This window comes from Dermacentor variabilis, chromosome 6 (assembly GCF_050947875.1).
Source record: "Dermacentor variabilis isolate Ectoservices chromosome 6, ASM5094787v1, whole genome shotgun sequence".
Taxonomy (NCBI): Eukaryota; Metazoa; Arthropoda; class Arachnida; order Ixodida; family Ixodidae; genus Dermacentor; species Dermacentor variabilis.
In genome coordinates, this window is record NC_134573.1 from 106,522,412 (window position 1) to 106,547,233 (window position 24,822).

General features: G+C 46.5%; 1 protein-coding gene across 2 annotated transcripts in view; it reads left to right on the top strand.

The window, feature by feature from the left end:
* LOC142584998 (four and a half LIM domains protein 2-like) overlaps window positions 1-24,822 on the top strand; it is a 172,039-nt gene that overhangs the window by 39,606 nt on the left and 107,611 nt on the right. The window contains exon 1 of one of the 2 annotated variants that reach the window (XM_075695415.1): window positions 1,546-1,814. The exons of the other annotated variant lie outside the window; for it this stretch is intronic. The gene's annotated coding sequence lies outside the window, so the exon portion shown is untranslated. Of the gene's footprint in view, window positions 1-1,545; window positions 1,815-24,822 lie in introns of those variants that run through there. 2 annotated transcript variants of the gene reach the window in all.

Genomic DNA, 24,822 nt, shown 5'->3' on the forward strand with positions numbered 1-24,822 from the left:
TGGCGAGCTTGGAAGGGTTTTTCGAAAGCGCGAAGCTACGTGTGCGCTTACCTTTCTTTCTTTCTTACTTTCTTTCTTTTTCTTCCTTTCTTTCTTTTTGTTTTATGCGCTTCCGAGTAGTTCTAGCGAAAAGCCAGTGACCCCCGACGGCGTTAGATGTTAAGTTACGACAGCTGAACATTGTTGACCGAGCAGCTAGGGTGATTTTGAACGTTTTGCTGACGTAAACGACGTGAAATGCCGAAGCAAGCGCAATCCGGATCCTTCCTTGCCGGCGTAAGCCGTGTGCAGTTTGAGAGGGGACGCGTAATTTGTTTTTAAGCAACAATTACTCGTGACGCATAAGTTCTAATGTCACATGTTTAATGTAACAAGTAGCTCTCGCGTTGAACATTTATTCTCATTGAACACTTATATAAGAGACGTGTGCGTTTAGACACTATACGGCTCTTCGAAAGCAATTTCGTTGTTCCCTTTCGTATTGCTCGAGTGGAATACAAACGCAAGGATGGTGCGCCAGAAAGTTCTTCGCCTGTACGCAAAGGGCTGTTCATAAAAATGTGCAGGCAAGTTGTGGTAGTGCGTATGGAGGCGTTGAAGAACGGCATCGCGGGCTACTGTGTCGTAAAGTATGAATTGTAGGGTAACGTACCCAAAAACCACGACATGATTACGAGGCATGTCGTACTGCGGGACTCCGGATGAATTTTGACCATCTTGTGTTTTAAGCGTGCACCTAAATTCAAAGTACACGAGCGCTTTTGCATTTCGCCCCCGCCGGCATGCGGTCGCCGCGCCGGCGATCGAACCTGCGACCTCGAGATCAACAGCGCTACACCATAGCCACTTAGATAGCGGTGCGAGTGCTACTGTGTTCTCATCGCCGCTTTCCAGACAGATGACGGCGGGATTGGTTCGTCCCGAAAACAGACCGGGCACACGACTGGAGTCGGTGCCAGCGGCAGCTTCGCGGTCCGCATTTCGAATAGCGCCGGTCTATGGCTCGCCGATGAAGACAGGCGAAAAAGAGGGGAGGAAGACGGGCCACGTGCGAGGGGAGGAGGATGAAGGGAGGGGTTAGGATTCGTGGCGACTACGTCCGAAAAAGGAAAGCTTTCGCTCGGCTGTGCGGGAGCAGGCCGTTTGTTGCGGACGAGTTTCTTTCCCCAGGGCGTTGCCTGAATTGAGAAGAGGGTGTGAGCGCTCGCCTAGTGTGGCGCAGAAAGTTGCGGAAGCGAGCGAAAGGCCGTGAAAGTGGCGTCGCGGTCGCGCAAGAAGGGGACGACGCCGACCAAGAGGCGAGAGAAGCAAAATAGCGAGAGAGAGAGAGAGAGAGATGTAGTGAGCGAGTCTGGCTGTGACGGAAAGGTGCAGGCGAAGGGCTGTGACGTCCGGATGGCGATGGAGAGGGGCTGAGCTGACTGCCGATGAACGAGCGGCGAAACGTGGCCGCCGTGAAGGAGGAGGGGAACGGGGAGGAGGAGAGAGAGGGAAGGTGTGCCCTGCGGCAGGTTAGGCACCGAACCGCGAAGTCCGGGCTCCGAGCTCGAGGTCGGGGTTTCTTCTTCGACACGCGGTGACGGCCGACCGAACTCGCCTTCCGAACTACTGGTGTTCTCGTTGCTTTCTGTTTTGTTCCTTTCTTCTACGTTGCGCGCCCTAGTCGAACTTAAGGCACCTAACCGAACGGCTCGGAACTTCGGTTCGTTTCTCGCGGAATTATCTACGTGCGCTCCACTCGCTTCCTGCCTCTTCACGTTCGTCGTCGCAGCTGTCGGCGTACGCCCGAACTCCAGCAAGCCACCCCTCCTGATGTGAGTTCCGACTTCCTTAGGTTATTGCTATTATTTTTTTTTTTCACACAGCGAACTTTATAGTGGGAATGACGTCATGCAGCACAGTCATGTACCTAGCCGTAATGTCGGACATCTCCGGGACTTCAAAGGTGCACGACAGGCAGGTTCAGAATTTGAGACTCGTTGGAGAAGCTATTCTGGTTAAAGTGCACTTTGCGTCAGCAGGCGAAGTATCCTTCTGCCTCCTTCAATTCATATCGTGGACTCAAGGTAACGGACCAAGGTTTTGAGCCGAGGTAACGCTGTCCCGTGCTGGTAATATTTTTTAAAGAAGAATGTGTACGCATGATGTTTCTGCTATTCGTTTGATCACGTTCATTGCAATGTGAGACTTTTTCTGTTGCTGTGTCATGGTGCTTATAGATTATTTCCCGTGCTCTTACGATTTCGGTTGTACCGGCTACCACTTCTATCCCGTAGCCGTTTCACTTCGCTAGCAAATTCCCGTACGACGAGATTTGCAGCGCTATGTACGTTCCGCCTTGGGCGCTTCAGTTTGGTCAAGCGAGAACTTCTGAATTTCCGCGTTGATCCCATACATTCGCTTCCATTACAACTACGGCGACTACATAGACAGGAGAACAGATTGCTCAGTAGTTGATGATCGACGATTTATACAGACTTTATTAGTGCAAGGGTCATTCTAAATAGTTTGCATTTGTTTAACGAAATCTTCTTAATGACTCTGTTCTTTAGGAGATGTGCACCATATTCATACGGCAAACAGCTTAATGCGCGTAAATATCGCGGTGTAATGACCGGGAATGAGAAAAAAAGGAAACAACACCGGGAATAGTGCGCAAGGGATATTTATTGCGTTCAGAAAGCAAAACATTTAAATGGCATACGCAGAACAGTTGGCGGGCGTCTAACCTAGTACCAGCGCTTGGCCATTTTAACGCGATACTCGGACCGTATGGGGGCCGGCGCTTGTGGCGCCATCGGTGAGTAGTGGGTGAGGGGGACAAATGCAGCCAAGGTGCATCACAAAGCCCTCGCTTTATACCGCAGTGCATCAGCTTGGTTTGCGCAGCGCCAACTCGTGGCGCAACAAGTGGCGGCAACCACGCGATCCGAGTATCACGTTGGAGTCGCTGCACATTCCAGAGCAGTCCCTGTTGCTCGCGTAGATTTGAGAATGCGTGACACATTGCGCCCCACGTGCAATCTGATTAAACGCGCCTTCCAACCGTTCAGTTCGCTATAGCGTGTGTATAGCCCGATAGCAGCGACAGTTCGGTAAAGCGGTCATCGACGAAATCAGCAAAACGACGGCGCGTTGGAATGTAGGACGCAACCCCCATAATTTGGCGCGAGTGCTTTTACTCGCGCGTTCTCTCTGGTCTATACCGTGCTGACCTGCAGTTCTTTTTTTACTTACTCGGTGGTATTATCTTGCGATTTCTTAGCCATGTCCGCTTTCCTCCTCCTTGCAAATTCAGCCATTTTAGCCTATCCGCACTGTGCTTGTATTTTTCTGTCACGGTGAAAACGAAAATTTACCAGCGGCAGTAAAACAGCCACAAATCTCTACACTTCGCTGACTGATCGGTCAATTTTACCGCGAATTTAGATGCACCTTAAAGAACCCCAGGTGGTCGAAATTTCCGGAGCCCTCCACAACGGCGTGCCTCATAATCAGAAAGTGGTTTTGGCACGTAAAACCCCATAATTTAATTGAATTTTCTTTTAATTTGATCGCGTACCAGGGTAGCTTCGCCAATCAAACAGTTTATGTAATCTTTAGGTAGCGGCGAAGTGATCGCGCATATATCGGATGCATAGGTTGCCCTCCTTTCTGTCGACGGTGTTGCCAGTTGTTTGGAGGATAATGGATCCGTAAGCGCAAGGGCGACAAGATAATCCGTAGGCCGCATCATCCTTGCGCTGCCGCAGGCTCCTGTAGACACTACCGGTTTCTTCAATCTATGTACATAATACCCTGTAAAATCAAGCCCGTATATTTATAGTTAGGCATTGGGTCTGTCACGCTGAAGAGGTCGCCGAGTAATTTGCTGACGGGCACGTGGGCGATGTACGCGCAGTGGCTTCTAAATTTGCGCTAGGGCACTCGACTTATGCCTCTGATCCGTGCTCCTTCTTCTTTCAGGTTCTTGTACACGTCCACTCACAAGATGAACAAACCGTCTCAATGTTCACCGTCAGCAACCATTTGCAGCTATCTCTGTGCAGTTTTTGCAATCTTTGTTAGATGGTACAATGTAGCCAGACTGTGGGTAGCTAGAAAAAGCAGTTGTCTTTATATATATATATATATATATATATATATATATATATATACATTTACAAACCGTTCAGCAAATCGTATTCCGTCCCTTCCATTTCCTCTCGTTTTTATTGCGCACGAACCTACGATTTCCATTTGGGGAAAAACTTCAGTGCCGTTTACCAAAAACAACAGGGCACTTCTTAATGGAGGTGGGTGTTCTTATTATTTTTTTTTTTTTTGTAATACTGGCGTCTCCGTGTGATCCCTTCAAGCTGTTTTTGCTTCGCTGCGGCGGAGCCGTGACGCACCGTCGTCGTGCTTTGCATAAAAGAACAGCCGCAGTCAGCTCGCTGTCACGAGAAACGGCGCTAATGAGCGAGAAACGAAATGAGCTTCCGTGATCGGGCCCCGTCCGCCCGCGTTGACCGGCCGACGTCGCCTACCTTTCTCGGTAACTGCCTCGGCTCGAATCACGCGACGGAGATGCCAGCGGTCGGGCCAGTCGACGTTAACGGTATACTCACAGGGCACGCCCCACGTCATCTCTGCCACCCTCCTCGCCGCATGTTGCAAGCCGTCGCCAATGGACACGGTGTCCCGTAACCTGTATAGTCGCCCTGCTCAAGGCGACTATAACGGTGACTATGGCCGAGCGATACACTAACGTCACTCGGCGCGTTTGAACCTGCATATCGGTATGTGACGCTGTGCTTTCGACCTAAGTGAAGTAATAGAAAAGGAGCATTCTTTTTTTTTTCAGATTTCATGGGGTTGTGAACAAAGATGAAACAAAAACGCGTATTCGCGATGTTTGTTAACATGCATAGCAAGCACTATTTTCGCTACTAGCTATTAGCGCAGATGCACCAGGCAGGAACACGACATGCGGGAAGCACTCTTCTCTAAATTTCCTTATGTGCTTTGCTTGATGCATTAGATGCATCAAGCAAGGCACAAATCGGCACGAGCAAAGCACTACATCGGCACGAAATGAACACACCACAGTATAGGTGTAGAAATATTCTCAGTAAGAACATGCTGAGTTTAAACTGGATCATGGTCTGCAAAATGAATTGCTGTTGGAAGGGGTGTTTAATAGAAAAAAGAAGAAAAAGAAAGAAAAACACGCCGACGTATACAGCATCCCGTGTGTCGAGATCTTTCGCTGCGCCTGCTATGCTATGCGTGCGCCATTGTCTTCGAATTCGCCAGTGTCAGCCTGTGCGTGTACGAGCAATACTCTTTTCGTTTTCGCGCGAAATGAACGGAGGCGCTGCGAACACCAAACCAGAACCTGAGCTCTCCCGCATTGCCCTCCGGCATTGCTGAGGTGCGGCTACCACCGAACCGAACAAGCGAAAACTCAAGCTCCCGCATTTTCATTTCGCAAGAAGTACTGTGAGGCGATGCACCGCTGTCCATGCAGCACATAGTTCACGTGCATTAGTTTCCTTTTCGCTTCCTTCCATTCTGCCGCGCGTCGCCTACAGAGAGAAACTTTCCAAACTTGCTCTCTTGACCGACAAGGCGGCCGTTTCCAAGCTGATCGAGCTCACACCGTCGCACATCGGCGACTGAGTGGCACAATGAGCGGTAATAAAGTGTTACACCGTCCGCGGCGCAAAAAAATTTTCCATAGCTCTGTAAGGTTGTGGGGTTGCCACGAGCCGTGGATCGATGCAGCACTCGCTGAGTTCCGAGTCGGAGCCAAAAGCGCGTGCACCAGCCAAAACAAACGCAAGACGGGGCGAACGAAACGCAGACGCGTTCGCGCGGCGTATGCAGTCGACGAAGACGCAGCGGTCGCTTACCTTGGCACGGTCCGGCGCACGCCAGTCTATTCCGGGAGTTGGGACGACGAGCGGGTAAATGCGTTCTTCCGACCGGGAATGCTCGGTTGTAGTGGAGATGTCACGGGCGCGCGTCTACGTTTTTTTTCCCTTAGTGCTGTTGTGCTTATGGCGCTGCCCTGTGTGTGTGTGTGTGTGTGCTTCCACGAGAGGCTCGTTCAAGGAATCGAGGAGGAAAGGCGGTCTATAGCTGGTTGATTGAAGAAAAGAAAACTGAAGAAAACGCAGTCAAGAACACACACACACATACACAAACAAGAATTAACCAACTAGGCAGTACGAACGCTGCAGTATACCGCTGGGGCGATGAAGTCCATCGCTCGTCCGGTCTATTTCATTGCTTCCTTTCTTTGGATGCTTTCAATGTTACTCGACCAGCGCAAACGCAAGCATGCTGCGGGATATAGCGTTCACGTCGACGTGCATGGCACGCCTACTAGGCCGTCACTCAATTGCGTTCGTGCGCTGTACAAGCTGCCTTCGCGACTGCAGCTCATCAGGCTATCCCAACGGCTATGTACGATATGGCTATGTTCGCACATGCGTTCTTAGTGGCCCGGCGTGCGATTCGAAGGATTCGCCTTTTCGCCCTCGTCCACCTCTGCGGTCGTCTGATTCAGCGTGGCGCGACGCGGGGCGCCGGGCCAAAATAATTCCACGCGCCTACGAAGAACGAGGGAGCGTGACGAACTCGGGTGGTGCTGAGCCAGCGGCACCACCGCCGCCAGAGAACAAGGCCTTGCTGTTCTCCGCGGCCCGCACACCGCCACTGCGCGCCCGACATTCTTCGTCTCCCGCAACAAATGAGCCTTCACGTTCACCGAAACACACGGCGCAGGCCGAGATCTGCGCCCTTCGGCTGGTGCTTCCGCTCTTCTGCTGAGGCGTCTGCGTGGCGCTCGCCTTACTTTCTCAGGGCCGAATTGCCAAAGCTTCTCGTTCGTCAGTGCTCTCTGCCACTGGCGAGGCGCGTTAGCAAACAGCGTGCCCAGCATCATATTTGGGTGGAATTTGCTCTTTCGAGCAATTCGAGCGTAAGAGCCTTTTAAAGCGTTAGCATTAGGAGTATGAAAGTGGGAAAAAGTGCGTATGTGAAGTGTGAGAAGTCGGTCTCTTGGTAGAGGTAGAGAGGGGATGCGAGGGCTTAGAGGAATATATATATATATATATATATATATATATATATATATATATATATATATATATATATATATATATATAGTGTAGCTCACGGCGGCTTGCTCCGGACCACTGTCAGTTAAACTTCGCCCCTCGAAGAGGCAGAACGTGTGTACGCAGCGAGCTTCTGAACAACACCATAAAATGTGGCCAGTGTGGTTGAAATCATGCATCCTGCGCCTCGGCGAGATGCGAGGTAACGCTGACGCATTGGATTGGACAAACTTTAATAAAGATCCTGCAGGACGCACATGAGCGCGCAGTGGGCGTCTCCCACGAAGGAACTGAGGCATCTCTCTCGCAGTTATACCTCTAAACCGCTACTAAATTTTACGAATGCAGGCACCGTTCTTCAGAACTTACATTTTTACGTACTTTACGAACAGTTTTTGCGGGCAACACTCAAATCACGCGAGCACTCGGAACACAGAGCGAGGACGAAGCAGAAACAAAATTAACGAAAATATAAGTTGGTGTTTCTGTTCGCGCTGTGCTCCTTCTGTTTCTTGCTTACTTATTTTCTCTGTATGTCTTGTGGGACTGTGTTGCCGACATACTTAAGCAAAATCATCCAGTGATCGGGATGCCTTTTGACATTACGACTTTTCAATACTTGCGGGCGCACATTGACTTAATTTTCAATGCGAATGAATGCAAGAGAGAGACGCGATAAGACACGTTAACGAAGGTGTTGCTCCGGGTAAATGTATGGGTACAACGGGAGAAGAAATTTTGGCCGCAAGCAAACACCGCACGCACGCAGCTGTTTCGTAAAGACTGTTGTAGAATACGTTCGAGAACCTCGCGCTGACAGTGAATCGTGTACGAGCTTTCTGACTCGTGCCGCGTTCAGTGATTTCACCATGGCATGAAATCATCATGTAGCTCACTTGTGACGAAGCAATTGCGCACTAACAGCTTTCGTGTCACCCTTCACACCACGAGTCATTGTGTCGCATTATTTTTAACCACGTTGACGGAGATGAGTAAAATACTTTTAGCCCTGGGACAAGGAGTTGTTTAAGTATACGGAAATGGGATCGAAATAAATGCAGACGCGTCTGTAATGCTTCCGATGACGGCATTTGCGATATCTCACGGGAGAACGAAGTTAGCATTTTTTTACTGGGGTTGGTTAGGAAGTCAAATAGGAGTATATAAAAAAAGTCCTCTTCACCGTTGTTGAGCTACTTTGGCTCACCACAAACTGCCCGAAGGAAAGTGACGTTGACTGGGCACAATAAGAAATTAATTATAAAATTGACTAGGCAGCCGTACCAGTGCGTCTTAAGTTATTCGCATCTTGCGTATAATGAAAGATTCGTCACAAATGTAGCGAGCGCCTTTCATTCCGAACAGCACCTTCACATGGCGAGCGTAGACATTGCCACGTGGACTCGTTCTCGATGTTGCAACACGTAAATGCACGTATCTTTTGCGGTAAATTATCTGCAGAGAAACTCTAGAGGAACGTCTTTGGTTGTGGGCATAACCAGGTGAAACACGCTGTCTCAGAAATGAATGATGACTCAATAAAGAAGAACGGAGGGGGATGTATTTGGTGACATGCAGCTTGGGGGCTATACTTCCAACAGTTCCCTGACGCTACGAATTGTTTCCCCATTTCAATTGAGACCGATAAAAACATTTCTGCTTTTGATCTTCAAGGTGGGGCAAAAGTTATGCAGAATGAAAAAAAAAAAGAAAGAACTCGAAAGCAGCCTGTAAAGTGGTTGGCTGAAATGCAGGTTTCAGAATGAGAAGTAACGAGATGTACTTGAGCAGCTACAAAATGGAGGAAAAATTACCTTTGAAATTAAAACCCGTAAGCAGTCCAAACAAGCGTTTTGAGTGTAACCCTTAGCACAGAGTAAGGCAACAAAGATTAAAAAGGGTAGCCTCAGTGTGATTTCTGCAATAAAGTTGGGCCAAATTGTACGCAGATTCATTTGCTGCTCACGAAATGCATGCTGATTGAACGACTACGAGGCCATGTTTCCTTCTATAGTCCGTGACAACCTAAGAATTCGGTGCGTGCTCCACCCACACAAACGCAATGCAGCTGCCTTTCCCTTCTTAAACAGAGCCGAGCCAGCTGGAGTCCGCTCACAGCTTAGTGACATTGCTATATGCTGCTGCAAATGCTAGGCTAATGGGAAAAGAAAAGCTCGTCGTTTCATGCTGAAATTTTAACTTTGGCTGGGCACTGATCTCAGGATCAACCACAGAATTTTCCAAGACGTCCAGGTTTCATCCTAAACACAGTGACACAAAGACAGATCGATACGAAGAAGACAGCCGGATAAATAACGCAACACCGCGTGACGTCACGGAAATAAACGAACCCAATTGGCTGGCACATCTTTCTGTGCAAATTGTGTTTGGTTTGGACAGCGTAGATATTATCTTTTATTCTTAGATCGCGACCGACCATAGTGATCGTAGTACGTAACTCTGACTTGCGGTTCCCCACCTTTTCTGTTAGGCGTGCGCTATCACGTGAAGTCGGGGGGCTGAGGCCCGGAAATATCGGGATAGTGTGTCAGAGTTGCGTTATGCCGGCAGCTCCCCGGCCCATTTTTAACCTTCGAATAAAACCCGGCTGCTGCTGAAACCGGACGTTGAAATGTGAAAAACGTGACACTGCGCTGTTTCCTGCCGACTGGTGACGCACAACGACGAAAATGCACACCGCCCGGTTGGTGTCACTCTGACCGGGTCTTCTGTTTACTTATGCATGTATATATAGAGACTAATGCAGGGAGACAGGCTTTCCTAGGATAGCAGGAAACGGGCTTAAATTGAGAACATTGAATCGGAAGTGTACCATCCAAGAAAGCAAAATCTTTTTCGAGGCCACCGAGATCGGCCAGTGCGCACTAAGAGAGTGGCCGGTAAACTGCAAAAAAGGCAGGTAACTATCAAGGACAAATGGTCGGCTTTAGACACTGGATCACCATAATTGCCACTAAAAAAACTTGCGCCTAAGGCCTTTCAACTTTAGAACCTGGTTTCAAAGCAGCTTTACAAGCAGGGGTGGCTGCTGTATGGCTAGCTTTCCAAAAACGCTAAATGCCGCCAAGAGGCTGAAAGTTGTGGATGCAGAAAAAAAAATAAAGCTACGAATTTGTGTGCCGTAGACACATGTGAAGACACACGTTCCAACGAAAACATCACATGTTGTAGCGTAAAAGAAAATTTCTACGTGACGATATTGTCAGAGCTAAAAGGCAGACCGCAAGGAAGAATAATACGTTGTCACGTAGGCTTCCCCGGCGATACCGAAAACAAGCCTGCATTACCCTATTTGTTTCTGCACTACTTCGAAAAAAAATTTTTTTTTTAGCAGAAGGAGAACAGTAACAAGACTAACATTTGGTTATTGCAAAATATTTTGTTACATCCGAACATTCGAATATACCGAACATTTCCGAATACGAATATCAGCAGCTGGCCTGTAGTATTCCACTCGTTTTCGAAACTTCGCATATTTCCCCACCCCTAGGATTGTCCGAACCATTTGTTTCCGTGTTAATTGCTGCCGTGATTTTCCGGACTACAAGTAGAGAAGAAAAAAAAAAGGAAAACGCGCGAGATTTGAAAAAGAACCACGTGACTAGGCGCTTCCGCTCAGAGGCATTCGTGCGTTCAAAAAGGGTACGAACGAATGATGTATGCTGCGCGCGGACCCGCGATTGAACAGTCGTGCATTAGCGCCACCTGCAGCCTGCAGAAGCAGGCGCGCAGTCGATTTCGGGCTCCGGCTTTTTTGCTTCACTTGGCACGCGACAAGTCTGCCGAAGCAAAAGAGAATCATCGTCACTGTCCGACAACGCCGCGCTGCCAGCGCGAGCGCCGGCCGGCTGCGGTTCTATCACCGAGTCTAGTGTCTGTCCTTGCTAACAGAGGGCGCAGGAGAATCGTGAGGAAGCCCTTGGGTTCAGCGAGAGCAGTGGAAAAGTAAACATGTCCGCAATAGAGGCGATTGGAGGGATTGCTGGAATAAAAGTGGGGAAACGACAAAAAAAAAAAAAAGAAACGGAGACGTACGAAAGCACAGTTCGCAATCGAGGATCAGAAAATTTGGTTGTGGGAGTTCATAGCGTCTTTTTTTTATTGTTTAACCTAGGTAGGACATCATAATAGCAAGAACTTGGTGGCGCAACCCACCGCCCCCATCCAAAGAAGACGCTCATAACATCCATCCATCCATCCGAATATCCATCCATCCCTCCTTCATGCCCCCCCCCCCTCCTTTTTTTGTTTTGTTTTTGAAAACTGCGTTTGCGAAACACTGGCTGTGGTATGGTGGCGCCTAGTTCGCCGACGATCCAGAGTAAACTCCAGATTCAGGCAGTTGTGATGTTATAACGTGTCGTCATGTGTTGTATTACCTATATTAAGCTCTCATGCCTGTTTGCAACGTTTATAATGAGCTTGATTTGCAAGAAGGATTCAGCTGTGCATGTTCACAATAAGCACTCCTCGTTACGGCGCCGAGTTGGTTAGTCTGCTTTATAGTTAATTTCATTGCGGTAGCGGCTCTCGCTCGATGACGAGAGTCGCCATGGATCAGGTTTATTTACGATGACGGCAACTTTAACTCGTTTGGGTGTGCCTTCGGTAAGCGGAATAATGACAACGCGGTTATTGAAAGGTGTACGAAATTTGTGTTGAAGAGTGAGCGGTAATAAAGTCGATGTGTGGGTCCGCAACGACGCGCGATGCCTTATTGGTTTACGCCAGACGGTCAGTTTGGATCTTTCCTTCGAGGGTAGGAATGCCGCAATTCACATTTTTGGCGGACACGCGGGCGCCGCGTTTCACCATGGCAAATATTATCAACACAAACCACCGACCACAGTGTCTCGGAGAGCGGCGGCTGCTGGATCGTGCAGCAAAGAAGCATTCTCGGACATCTGTTCTCTTGGTGTGCGGTTCCAGCCGTTCATTCGAAACTCTGTGTTCGTACTCCTCGTGAATGCATAAAACGAGCTGGAGCCTTGTCGGAAGGGTACGCGGTGGCTGCGCGATGATGTGACACGTTCTGAGTACTCCTGATTTCGGAAAAAAGATGCGGCGGCGACTAAACACATCGAGCGCGCGCACACGATTCGCGGGCGAGCCAATTTGGAATACATTCTTTGAACTGAAAGAAGAAAACAAACGAGCATGAATTTTCTTTCTTTTTTTTTTGGGGGGGGGGGGGGTGTCGTTATAACGTTAAGGTTTTATAACGACGGCGTAACATACAAGAGATCATGACATGCAGATCATGTTATGGGTACCTGACATGTATCCATGTGATAAGAAATCGCCTCGATGGCATGGCGATGGCGTAAGAACACAGACAGATAGATAGAAGGATCGACATTTGGGCGAGTTGGTACTGGTTGAACATCTTGAAGGGGCAGCGCATTAAGATAGATAGATAGATAGATAGATAGATAGATAGATAGATAGATAGATAGATAGATAGATAGATAGATAGATAGATAGATAGATAGATAGATAGATAGATAGATAGATAGATAGATAGATAGATTCAGAGTGCCGAAAATTGGCAAAAAAGTAATCGCAAAAAAAAAAACTGCATATCCCACGGATATGGGAATCGCTGTGAGCGAAGCTTTGTATGCTCTTTGATTTCATTGACGATAATTAGCGGTGAAGTTGACGGCGAATGCCTAATTTCTTCAACGTTTAGTTTAATGCGAGAGTGGTGAGTTTATGTTAAACGTCACCTTGCATGCGCCACTTCTGTTTGTTTGCGCATTCCACAGAACACATAGCGAGACGTGTTTGCTTGAGGCGTTGTTGTGCGTCATTGTTCATAATCTCTGAGAGGGCTGACCATTATTATCATTCCCTTACATGGCACATAAAATCGTGGCGGGAGTGTTACGCTCTAATGGAATTATGGGGATGCACGTAATTCCACAAGTTATTATAGTTGCATGTATGCATTGCATACATACATTCGCGGTCTGCACCGCGTTTCGCTGCATAATGAAGGCCCTCCTGTTCCGCGCGGCGCATCTTTCGGGCCTGGGTGTCCTCGACGCTGAGTGCACGCTTTGGAGCCATTTTGCTGGCGCATGTATACGTGCACCTTCTGCATACGGGATCAGCATGCTATTAAGACGCCAGCTGCAAGCGGTCTGTTCAGGCTACGGCGGAATTTAAGCAGGGCCGTATTCTGCTTTCCTCTTTTCCCCCTTTTCGCTTTTCTTTCCTTTTTTTATAACGTTTCTTTTCTTTTCTATTTTCTTTTATTTATCTTTTATTCCCCGTTTCCCCGGCACAGGCTAGTCAGCCGGTCTGAGAACTATGGCTAACCTCCCTGTCTTTCCGTCTATTCCTGCTTCCTTCCTTCGGTCAGGCTATGGACGATTGTAATGTTTACGCTATCGTAGCCCAGCACGCAACCTCTGCAGCCCAGCACATAGATTTTTGTCGCATAAGGAACCAAGCACAGCACGTGCTATACGCGCAAACTGTGAAACGCTGCCATGGCGCTGACGGCCGGCGAGAAGGCGAGCCCGAGCTGGTGGTGTTGCAAGAAACTCAGCGGCGCGCGAGAGCATGATGATGATGATGATGATGATTTATTGGCATCCCCTTTTAAACGGTGCGGGTACAAATAATCAATAAGGCTGCTTGAGTTACTCAGGTATGCTGTCAATGCTTTTTTCCCCTGCTAGCATTTTTGTATTCTCCTTTTTAATGTTCTCTATTTCCCTTCTACCACTGCCTATGCCTGAAATACCAGGGCGCGAGACGAGCGCCACCTGTTGGTGTTCCAAGAAACCCAGCGAGGCGCGGACCACAGCAGCAGCGCCTGGAAAGTCGGGAGAATAGGCAAAGAAAGCATCGCTTTAAAAACACAAGACACAACAACGTAATGCGGGGTAGTTTTCCACTACTGTCCCGAACGAGGGTCTCAGTACACACATTTCTGCAGCAGGCACCGTAGGCAGACCCCTAGCGTTACAGCTGTACAGATGGGTGTGGGCGCGCAATCAAGCTGTCCGCTGCCGGTTACGCCGCCTACGCGCTCTTTTTGGCCGTTGGTAGGGTTCCTGCTTTATACGGAAGAACCCGGCAGCGACACTAAAACAAGACGACGGAAATAGAAATTCAGTGGAAGGGATTGGGTCGTTCGAAGTACCGAAGCCAATCTTATGGGAGTGCAGTAAATAACTCGAGAATCAAAGAAAAAAGGAAAGCGAAAGCTGGATGTTTATATGAATTCCAATAAAACGAAGCTTTTTCTGCCTCTACCCTCATCGGTTTGGCGTCGATCACTATCTCGGCGGATATATATATATATATATAAATAAATAAATATATATATATATATATATATATATATATATATATATATATATATATATATATATATATATATATATATATATATTGAGGTTATATGCGTGCCGAATGAATATACCTGCGGACGGGCTATATAATCGTTCTACTGCTGACCAAAGGAGTAGAAGGAAGCGGACCTCTGTTCTGCGTCAAAAAGAAGAAAAGAAACGAAACAATGTTAAGAAAAAAATATGATAATAAATTGCTGCGTAAAGCATGAAGGGTGGTGGGTGAATGAAGGGTGAATAATGGTTGCAACAATGTTTTCGTATTTCAGTGGAATGCTAATAGCCTTCGAAATAAGTCGGCTGATTTTCGCAAACTACTAGCTCAACATAACTTTCCTGTTTTATGTATACAGGAGGCAGGCGTAAGAGATGACTTTTGTCTTTCAAATTATGTTATATATAAATCATCGTGCATTGCTGGAAGTAGCAGAACTATGTTATGCGTGAGAAAGGACCTGCCGTCCTATTTAATACAGTCGAGCGATTTATATATACCGGAGTTCGTAGCATGCAAGGTATCTTTTAGAAATACAAGCGTCGCAGTGATCAGTGTTTATCTACAATGTGCTAGCAAAATATCAATTGACAGCTTCGTGAATGTGTTTGGTATCGCAAACTCACATGTGCTGATTTGTGGGGATTTCAACGCACATAGCGTCATCTGGGGCACTGAATATAACGATTCCCGTAGAAGCATCATAGAGTCTGCCGCAGAAAAAGTAATCTAATCGTGTTAAATGACAGCTCTCCAACGTTCTTGCAGGGGTTTCGTTACTCAAGCTGTATAGATGTTACGCTCTGCTCACAAGACCTTCTTGATGGCGTTGAATGGTCAACGGACATAGAAACGCACGGTAGTGATCATTTTCCGATCCTGGTAAAACATCGCCACATACGGAGTGAGGGGACCCGACGCTACTCAAAATATACTAATTGGCAAAGTTTTCGTCACCATTTAAGTAACTCATTGGGTGAAAATCCGAGCTTTCAAAGTTTTGCAAATATATTGTGTGAGTCTTACGAGATCTGCGCAAAACAAGTCACTGTTCCAAATGAATACACTGCAGTCGTAGGGAATATAAATGTATAAGAGCAATTAGAAGACGCGCAGAACGGGCTTACCGCCACAGTGGAAAGCTGGATGACTACAAAATGGCACAGAAAGTTCGGTCAACCTCGCGCAGACGCTTACAAAGATTAGGTACGAGAAGGTGGCGAGAATACTGCGCGTCGTTGTCTCCGTTTACTCCAGTTCCCAGAATATGGTCAGTTCTCCGATCTTTTAGTGGTCCAGTTACCCAGAGCCGTCCCTTCCGAGCCCTTGCCGTAGCTCGAAGCACACCGGAAACATCTGTTGCTGACTAATTCTGTCAACTTATATCCAGACCAGGAATTCCGTTTACTTGCCTACAATTTAAAAGTTCGACAACACTAGCAGAACAGAAAGTTCGTTCGTGCTTTATGTCACAACATCCTCAACTTGACTGTGAGTTTAGTCTAAATGAAATGAAATTGCTCTTTCGTCATGCCGTACAAAGACAACCGCAGGCCCAGATAGTGTCACGTATATGATGTTAAAGAACCTAGGTCCAATAGGAAGAATGGCTCTTTTGGAGATATTTAATGATATCTGGCTTAGAGAGACTCTGCCAGATTCATGGAAATTAGCGCGGGTAATTCCAGTACTAAAACCAGGAAAGACTCCCCTTTGTCTTGACTCCTACCGACCCGCCAGCCTCACAAGCTGTTTTTCCAAACTAACGAAGAAGACGATAAACCGTCGATTGCAGTGGTGGTGTGAGCACACAAACGTGTTTTCCAATTACATGACCGGTTTTCGACAAAATCGGTGTGCAATGGATTCAGTATTAGACATTGCCACATGCGTCGAACATGAACGTAGTTGCGGAAATGTGACAGTAGCAGTACTTTTAGACATTCAAAGAGCATTCGACACTGTAAATCACATGCACATCCTTGCTGGTATGTTAGAGCTGGGCCTACACGGTCGAGCACTGCGATGGGTGTCAAATTTCTTAAAAGACAGAAAAATATTTATGGAAACAATCGAAGGAGAGAGTAATTATCACAGCATCACGCAGGGTGTTCCGCAGGGCAATGTTCTCAGTCCGTTTTTATTCAACTGTGTCATGGCAGCCTTGCCACTAAACTCCCGTCTGGTCTACAGTATTCGCTGTACGCAGATGACATTTGCATATGGGCCTCTGGATCTCATATACAAGACATTCAAACAATGCTGCAAGAGGGTCTTGATAATATCGACACCTTTTAAAAAGAAAGAGGAATGAATCTTTCATACGCAGAGACGGCCGTACTTCCTTTCACTAGGCGACTGCTGAATAATTTCTAACTTACGCTTAATGGGCAAACTTTGATGTTTGTCAAAGAGCACTAATTTCTTGGAGTTATTCTTGACCGCCAGCTAACATGGGCTTCGCACATCCGCGCAATTGAAAAGCAGACCAATGCAGTAATAAATGTACTTCGGCGACTCGCTGGCACAATGTGGGCGGATTAGTCTCTTCACTACTACAGGTTCATAACGCACTCGTAAAACAAAGAATTGCTTACTCGGCAGCTATTCTCCATGGTTTATCGCAAACTTCTGAGGAACGTCTTCAACGTTTACTGGCAAGAGGGCTGCGAGTGTGTCTTGGGGTTCCGCAGGCTACCTCGAGTTCTTTAGTAATTGCTGAAGCTCTTCACCCACCATTTCCAGTCATACGAACGGTTGAAACATGCCGACAGATTTATCGCATCTTAACCCAACACGAGAAGCATCCATTAAAACTCGTGCTTACCGAAAGAAACAAAAGCAAAATTCACGGTGTTGTTCGAGAACATAAAGCATTATTACCAAGATTTGAATTATTCAAAGTGGATGTTTTTTACCCTGCCTGGATGTTAACATGTCCTAAAATAGAATTATCGGTTGACGGGATTGTATCTAAGAGAGACATGTTCATAGTAACCGCACAACAACTGGCACTCTTCCAAATTTGCTCCTTATATCCCCAGTACATCCACGTTTATACAGATGATTCGTGTCATAAAAATTCCTCGACTTCAGCATTCGTCATTCCACGTTTAGCGCGAGAGCAAACGTTCAAATTATCCCGAGAGACATCTTCCACCGTGGCAGAACTGTTTGCAATCCTGTGTGCTTTGCGTTTCATAACATCAGAAAAACATTCGCAAAAATGGGTTATCTTTAGCGATTCGCAAGCCGCTCTCACATTACTACAGAGCAATAAGAAAAATTCTTTGAACACTTCGCTATTGTATGAGACACTCGAAAAACTTACAAAAGCAAGCGCAATGAACCACGTAATTGCATTCCAGTGGATACCTGGGCACTGCAATATTCCTGGTAATACTGCAGCGGACGCAGCTGCGAATCGAGCGCACAATAACGCGGAGACAACCAATCTTCCTCTTTTGCGTAGTGAAGTCCGCCTGCTCCTGAGACATATTTCTCGTCACCTCAGCAAAACCACCTGGTTTGATCAGCAAACTAAAAACTCGGAGTTATACTTTATAGACCCATGTATAAACTTATCACTGCCAGAAAATCTAAGAGACAACAGAAAATTTGAAACATTGGTACACCGCCTGCGTCTTGGTACTGCATTTACAAAACACTTCTTGTACAGGATAAAACGTGTCTCTAGTCCGCAGTGTTCTTGTAGCCATCCAGACGAAGATGTGAATCATCTTCTTCTAGAGTGCACGAAATACGATGCACAAAGAAGGGTACCGCAAGCAAATTTGTTGATGTTAGACAGAAGACCATTCACTCAAAAAAAGATATTTGGCCCATGGCAAACTACGGGCCTTCAAAAAAGAGCGCTTCTTGCTCTGAAAAAGTGTTTAGAGGACACCAACATTTTGGGAAAATATTAGGTATCAGATGATCCGAATACTCTAAATGAGTAACACAAACGTTGTCCGTGGTTCATAATTGGTTTGTATGGTGATCGCAACTTTTACGCAATATGTATAATTCCGTTCTGTTCTTGCAGTGCATTACATGTGTGTTTTGGCTGTGCAAAATATCTGACTTTATAAATGCGTACGTGGACTGAACTAATGCACAGAACTTTGCGACTGATGTACTGTTGGACTGTATATTTTTTTATTCATCCAGTGTTCTACCGAGTTCCATATTTCGTGTCGCTATTCTCCCTTTCTATGCAAATTTGTTTCATTTGCCAAGTGACAAGGAGTAGCCGGTGCCACCATAAAGGCGCGAACCTCTCCTAATATTCATTTCAATAAAAAAAAAGGGTGGTGGTATACGTAGTTGGTGGTGGTATACGTATACGTAGTTGGCCAGTTATCCTCGTAATTTTTCTTGGGCGTACTAGCAGTAATAGCAAGTATAGGGTCGTCGGCCGTGGCTGTTGCTCGGCGCTACTGCTCCTGAGACGTATATCACGTATTAGGAGCGTCATCTACGTTACAAGTATCCACAAGCTAAATTGCAGGCAGGATTACATCGCACTAAAACCCGCACTGCTGGTGCGGTTGTCTCCTCGTTTTTTTTGTTTTTTGTGCTTTCGTTATTCTGCTCGCACGCTTACCACGAAATTGCGCGTAAGTAATGCATGGATCACTACGATACGGAGGACTCATTTATCATGGTAATCATGCCAACATTCTTAATCAACTGACGCCGTTTTCGGCGGTATTTCTTCGTGCATATTTATCATGTCCTTCGTCGCTTCGTAGACGAGTTCGCAATTTTTCACACAGTGCATTGACACATATCTCTATGAGAGCGCGGTTTTAGCTGCCCTATTAAGAAGGCTAACTAGCCCACATTTTAAGAAAGAACAATAAGTACACTGTTTTCTTTTCCCGAGAACATTGGGTGAACATAAGCAGAGAGAGAGAAAAAGGGGATAAGGGAAAGGGAGGGAGGTTAATCAGGCTGAGTTCGGTTTGCTACCATTAAATGAGAACCGGGGAATGGGGACTTAATAGATGAGATCCCGAAGATGGCAAAAAAAAAAAGGAACTTCACAGTGCGCACGCCCACACTTGCACAAGCGCTCACCGTTCGTCAGTCGCAAGCGATCCTATAAGCTTGTGGATTTGAAGAAATCGCAGCAGCACACAAGGCGAAGGTCCCAGGATCCTCCGCTCCGTGGAAGGGCGGTCATGTACAGAATGTTGCATACGTAACAGCACCTGGTATGAATGACCCATTTTTTGTTCAATCACTGGCTTGTTCACGCTGACATTTTGCGCAGAGGTTATACTTCGTAGTGAGTTTAGTTTAATAACACGTCTGCAGGCACTACTTATTACCAGTTTCGTGCACTATAAATTTGAAGTAGGTATCGTACGTGTCAATGGCGTTCAATTTCTTTTTTCACTGCAATGAAACTGTGACACTATCTGTCACTGCTACAGTGAAAACACAGGGTTCACCGTAGCCACTATTGATGGCGCTAGGGTTGTGTTGTAGTGGAATCGACATTTCTTGAGCGGCCATCGCCGCAGACGACATCCACCTGGTTATACTGTTGCCCTAATGGGCAAGTAATGACTGCAAATGGGATTAACTAAACTTACTGCCGAATGTTACCGCTGTGAGAAGCTTAAGCGTAAGCTAGCCAGCGGTTTAGCGGGAAAAAAGAAAGCATGTATACCTGGCCTTATTATTTAAGCGACACTCAGTAACGAAGCAGTCCAGACGGCAAAGCCTCTAATCTTCCTATGATGGGCAGTTCCTCAATAGGTGCTTTGAAGTTAATATTTAGAAAAATTCGGTCAAATGATCGATGTATCCTGCGCGTTGAGTCAACCGATATCAGGCTACGGCTCGAACGAACACTTCACGAGTTTCGGTCGCTGTTTGATTATGTCCACTTCCATTTAAGCACTAGTTGTATCACACGAAAGAGAAAATCTTAAAAGTAACTTTCTAAAATCTTTATCCTTTCTGTTTTGGCGAGCAGCAGCTCTCGCTATTTCATTCTCCAATCGCAGCTAAACTGTTGTTTCTTCATTCAGCTGTGCAGGAGGGTGAGAAGAATTCTTACTTCAGCACATAGACTGAACATGACTCGCTCAACTTTCTACACGATGTGTGTTATTCATTTATATATGTGTTTCTTGTACTGTAATATCGTAAAATAGCACCTTCAAATAAAGGAATCGGGGATAAAACCAATTCCTTGATTGGAGTAACTTCACTTCGGAACAAAAACTTTCTTCCGACGTACGTGTCACCGTTTAAGTGGGCGGATCTATTCTTTATATAGTGTAATCCGAACTGAAATTCAGACCTTTATGTTCACTTGCCAACTAGAGAGACATGGAAACAGTTTCATCAATTTTTGGCTAAGTGTGTCCTTCGCCAATCACTTCCTACGTTAAGTAGGGCGTGCTAAACCATCACCACGTGCCAGATGAGGTGAACCAGATGAGGACATCTCACATATGGTCTCACCCTATCCGCCTTGCGCCTATAGTAGAAGCGAAAACTTTGTGTTAAGTTCAATACGGATTTATGAAATATGGATTTATGCGCTCGATTAAGGTATTATTCCGGACCGCAGTCGTCTCCAGACTTTGCAAGAAGGGCATTGTGTGCTGCGTGGTCTTTATTTATTTTTTTCGTGCAACCTACATACTAAAATTTCAGCAGCTTTATATGTGTGCGAGGATGCTTGGTAAAATCTTTTTATTTTCATTTTCTTTTTTCCTTTTCGGAGGCGAGCAAAAGTCAGGATAGCTGATGAAACAGACGACACGAAAACAGCATAAAATAGACCTCAATACTTATTTCTGTCGAACTCTCATCTCAGATGTCAGGCGGTCAGAATTATTGGGCAGCATTCAAACACGGCTTCTTTTTCTGCAGGTGTAGATCGGAGCTTGCTATCGTGTACAATAAAAAAAATTATAGCCGTCAGTGTAAGAGTGTTCCATGAAACAGGGCAACAATCTTGATAAACATTTTTGCTGTGAGCCTCAAAGTACTGACAGTGTGCACACCATTTAAACTTGTTATTTCGTATTATTTTTTAAATGGTTTCGCCTTTAGGTGCGACCCTACTTCATACCTCATTTGTACAATTTTTCTTCAAATGAATGAACATTTTTAAAAGAATATTTCATCACTCATAGCGCCTTATCTCAAATAGAGTAAACTGCGAACAGCATGCTTCCAACCTTCATGCAACGAATCCTTCAGCTAACCATATCTAAGTGCACAAACTTACCATTCCTTTGGAATATCGCGCCTTCTCTAATTTCAGAATGCGTTAATTGGCGGCGAGGAACCAATCGCTGGCAGCTCCCATTTGGACGCTCTTTCGCGTCCAATCAGAGCCTTGTTATTCATCTATAGAAGCGATGACTCTTAAGTATGGCAAGCAGCCGCTTTCCATAGCAGTTAATTTACGTACTTTTGGTGATGTTTAGGCTTTCAGGGCGGAACCTGCCAGCAGATTCTCTAAGCAACTAAAATTAGCGTTGTGTTTATACATCTTCGTTTGTCCTGATTTCACTCTCTCCATCTTCACTTCTTTCTTTACCCCCCTTCTCTTACATCCTGTACAGGGTAGCAAACCGGACGGTCGTCTGGTTGAAATCCCCACCTTTCCTCTCGTTACTATCTCTCCCTCTTTCTCTCTCTCTCTCTCTCTCTGGCGCTGCATCTTTGATGATGATCAGCGGGCTGTGCACGTACCGACGGTCCATTTTCGTAAGCAACAAAACCTCAGCGACTGCGCCTTCAATAATAACGCACACGAAAAAATTGCTGGCTCTCCCGTAATCGAAGGTAGATGAAAGCATAAAGTGGCAACCGGTAAAGCAGATTGGTGAGAGATGAAACTAACCACAATCTTAAAATGCGTTTTAAGATTGGGTCTAATGCATGCTCGCAACAGCACACCCCATCACACCACACCGCACCACGCCATACTGTGCACTGGTCCATATGAACGCTGCCCAGCTAGAAGAAGGGAACCGTCCGAAGGTCGCACGACAGGCAGCGAAAGACGCCAGGGGGACAGCGCACTGCCCATCTAGAAGAAGGTTTTATTGAATTCTGAGGTTTCATGTGCCAAAACCACGATTCGACAATGAGGCACGCCGTATTGGGGGACTTCGGATTAATTTTGACGTGCACCCAGTGCACTGGACACTGGCGTTTTTGCATTTCGCCTCCATCGAAATGAGGTCGCGACGGCCGGGATTTGATTCCGCGACCCTGTGCTTAGCAGTGCAACACCATAGCCGCTAAGCTTCACACGGTAGGCGTGGAACCATCTCTGGAGGCGACGCAAAACCGCGCCGCGGAACTCGCGAACCGCTGGCGTTCAGCGCCCAGCGCCGGGAAGATGACAAGGAAGTCTATAGGGCCTTGTATCTACCTTTTGAACGTCGCTATTGGAAATGACAAATAAAACTTCAGGGTACTAGAAGTTACAGCTTGAATGGTATTATGACCATACTGTAAGAACTTATTGTAAGAACTCGGAAGCAATATTGTTACAGCGAAGCTGTATATGGCTAGCCGATTCATCCGTCCGTCTATAGCCTCTACGCCGAAAACTCCGGCGCAACCCAGTGCTCATGCGCGAAAAAAAAAAAGAAAAGAGGCGCGCGATTGACTGCACCAGCAGTGACGTCGTTGCTCTCCGTCGCAGTCGAGCCTGCGCGCAGCAGTTTCCCTCCGGCTCCGAAATAGGTAGACAGCGGGTTATACGCGCTCCTGAGGAGCAGGAAGCTTTAGATGAGCAACGCCGCGAGCAGAAGCGGGAACGAACTCGTCTATACCGTGCCGATGCTGCAGCCCGGACACAGAACAAGCTTGTGCAGCCGAGCGCCATCTGCAACTGCGTACCGAGGATCCGGCAGCCTACCAAGCCGTCGTTTAATGAACCGTCGGGATTAACCCAGTAATAACCACAGGGGCCGCACGTTTCAGCTTCGCTATTTAACCATCTGTACGAAGTGTTTGGGTGGTGATTTTTTTTTTGTAACTTGCTTGGGCAGTAACTAGCGTATGTAATACGCCAGCTACTCAAAGGGAAACCGCGAATGAAAGGAATGAAGCCAAGTGGTTGCCGTAAAAGTAAACTCATGCTAATTCTTTTGAGTGTCGGAAGTATAGTCGATTAGAGAGGAAAAAAAAACAACTGTTGGGTCTCATTCCCCTAGGTACCCCTGATGCACAACGCATACATCCACGTTTTAGGAAGCATATATGTGAGAGTGACATCTGTACCCAGTGGCTTGATCTATTCAGCACGTACAAACTCAGTCTAGTCGCACTACAAGCTACTAGAATTCTATGTACCACGACGTGAACAGACCATGCTCTACCGTCTGTGCCTAGGCGTTGCCTTTACGAACTCATATGCTTTCCTCATTGTCATGGCCAACAGCCCCACGTGCGACACATGCAACATCGACGAGACGCTCCCTCATGTTATCGTGTCTGCCCGCGATATAGTGCTCAGAGACAAGTGATGTGCAGAGTACTGGACCAGTTGGACAATCGTCCACTATCAGAGCTTAAAGATTTAGGTCAGTATTTCTACTGAACATCCACGCTAAAGGCCTTACTCGCGTAATTAAGGTTCCTGCAGTCTACGTGGCTTCACGACAGACTCTAAGAATGCCGCCCCCGACCGCTCTGTAGTGTACGCGCTTTGTTCCTGCTTGTCTCTATTTCTTTCTATCTCGCCCTTCCACTCTGTTTCTCTTTTTATCCACCTTAACCCTTCCCCCTGCGTAGGGTAGCCAACCGGAACTACCTCCGGTTAACCTCCCTGCCTTTCCCTGCATTATCTTATCTCTCTCTCTAGAATTCTATGCCTCATTGCTACGTACAACCTGTATTCTTCTGTTGTTCCTAACTTGCACAACTGTCATCTCTAGCGAACTTATTATATCGATGACTAATCGAGGAATGTTCTTGGAAATTCAGCCTCCAACATGCTCACCAATCGCAACAGCACCAGGTTTGCCTCTCATGGAAATGTTGCTTTACTTTTCACGTCACTCCGTAATTGGGAAAAGTTGCGTCCTGCTGAGTAGTTTGCGTCTGGAATAGTCTAAAGCTACCGAAAAGTCTCCCAATTGCACTAAAGGGATCTTCATTTTTATGGTCATTCAAATATGCCAGTTCAAACATTACTTCCTCTGTAATTAACTCAAAGATATCAAAATGTGCGGTTTCACTATACTTCTGCATGAGTAAACTTCGTTATTGTACATTATTCAGTTTTTGGTATTTTCTGTTCCACAACTATTTATATGTTTTACCATAATTTTTC